This window comes from Myotis davidii, unplaced genomic scaffold (genome assembly GCF_000327345.1).
Source record: "Myotis davidii unplaced genomic scaffold, ASM32734v1 scaffold666, whole genome shotgun sequence".
NCBI lineage: Eukaryota > Metazoa > Chordata > Mammalia > Chiroptera > Vespertilionidae > Myotis > Myotis davidii.
In genome coordinates this window covers 863,414-865,569 of record NW_006296629.1, presented here as the reverse complement: position 1 = coordinate 865,569, position 2,156 = coordinate 863,414, and the positions used below count along the sequence as shown (strand labels likewise).

At 43.7% G+C, this 2,156-nt stretch overlaps 1 pseudogene; it reads left to right on the top strand.

Moving 5' to 3' along the window:
- Positions 1 to 1,190: 1,190 nt before the first annotated feature.
- Positions 1,191 to 1,887, top strand: LOC102760771 (annotated as a pseudogene).
- Positions 1,888 to 2,156: the final 269 nt, after the last annotated feature.

Below are 2,156 nucleotides of genomic sequence, written 5' to 3'. Positions count from 1 at the left end.
GAGATAATGCTCCAGAGAATGGCGGGTTACATCGGTATTTATACATTGCAATCAAAGAAAAGGGACGTAGATGGGTTACATGAAATTCACTGGTGATCGATTAAGGAGGTGGGATAAAGCAAAGCAGGGAAACCTCTGGGATAGGGTAAAAAGTGAAATGATGGACATATGTTTCTTTTAGATAGATGAATACAAGATAGTTTAACATAATTAACAGTTGACAATCAACTTGATAACAATAACAATGAGGGAATGTCCTAGTGCCATTTGTTGTGCCCTGAGGGGTCCGGAAAAAAGGGAAGTTACAAGTTACCCAGTCATCTTACCGATATGTTATCTAGGCAAAAAGACAAATGGGCTCAGTAAAGATTTAAGTTGATCTTTGTCAGGGAAAATACCGGCCTAGGACATGACTACCCACCATAACCTGTCTGTAGTTAAATATTTCATTTTCAGACCATCTTTTGTGGTTTTTTTAGGTCTCTGAGTTTGCAAGACTGCCACGCAGGCCTCCCCTGAGCTTGTCAGGTTAGCATGTGGCTCCTTTCATCCACATAGGTAACAGTAAATGATGCCTTATTTGTTGTTAATTGTTAATTAAGAAGACAGTAAAGGGGTGAGAAAGAAGATAAACTATAAGGCGCGGCTATAGGGTTAAGCCTCGGACTGAGGTGTTGGCAAAGCCACAAACAAGTCCCAGCTTAGAGGGCACCATCCTCTTAGCATAATTAGGCTTGACCTTATGACGCTCCTGTATCTTATCTGGGAAGCTAATGGGCTGAGGGAGAAGTAGCAAGTGCTGCCAAAACAAGTGAAACTCACAAGAACATTGTAACTATGGTGACCACTACCTTGTTTACCCCTGGCTATAAAATAAAGGCTCAGCTTGCCTCTGTATTTCTCTCTATGGCCTCAGATAGTTTCAATTGCATTTTTTAAAAAATATATTTTATTGATTTTTTACAGAGAGGAAGGGAGAGGGAGAGAGAGTTAGAAACATCGATGAGAGAGAAACATTGATTCAGCTGCTTCCTGCACACTCCCTACTAGGGAGGTTCCCACAACCAAGGTACATGCCCTTGACCGGAATCAAACCCGGGGCCCTTCAGTCTGCAGGCCGATACTCTATCCACTGAGCCAAACAGGTTAGGCAAATGTTGCTACTCTTAAGAATCGTAATGTAGGTAGCCGTGGTAGCGGCTGAGGCTGGCGGGCCAGGTACCGCTGCCGAGGATCGAGAGAGAAGCTCTCTGCCAACCTCAACCTGGGCTGATGCGCGCGCCGCCGCCACCGCAGGGTCAGATGCGATGTCCAAGGACATCCTGGGTGAAGCTGGGTTGCACTTTGATGAACTGAACAAGCTGCGGGTGTTGGACCCAGAGGTCAGCCAGCAGACCACAGAGCTCAAGGAAGAGTGCAAGGACTTCGTGGACAAAATTGGCCAATTTCAGAAAATAGTTGGTGGTTTACTTGAGCTTGTTGACCAACTTGCAAAAGCAGCAGAAAATGAGAAGATGAAGGCCATTGGTGCTCGCAATTTGCTCAAATCTATAGCAAAGCAGAGAGAAGCCCAACAGCAGCAACTCCAGGCACTGATAGCGGAAAAGAAAATGCAGCTCGAAAGGTATCGGGTTGAATATGAAGCTTTGTGTAAAGTAGAAGCAGAACAAAATGAATTTATTGACCAATTTATTTTTCAGAAATGAACTGAAAATTTCATTATATAGCAGGAGGGTAGAAAAACAAAAAAAAACCTCTGTACCATTCCAGTGACTAATGACCCAAGTATATCATGTGAGATGGTGTGTGACGGATGCATCGTCTCTGAAGGCAATAAAACAAATCTGGGGCTGGGGGCTTGTTTCAGATGCCAGTGCATATCTGGTAGATATCCCGCGACTGTGATGGCCCAGGTCCTCACCTCTTGCATTCTTACTCTGAAATAAGCAGTTTGTAAACTTTGATATTTTTTTTTTGTAAATTCACAAAGCTTTGGAGAAAAAAAGCAATAAATTATTGTTTTCAAATGGCAAGAAAAAAAAAAAAGAGAGAAGAATCGTAATGTAGCCGAAACCGGTTTGGCTCAGTGGATAGAGCGTAGGCCTGCGGACTGAAAGGTCCCAGGTTCGATTCCGGTCAGGGGCATACCTGGGTTG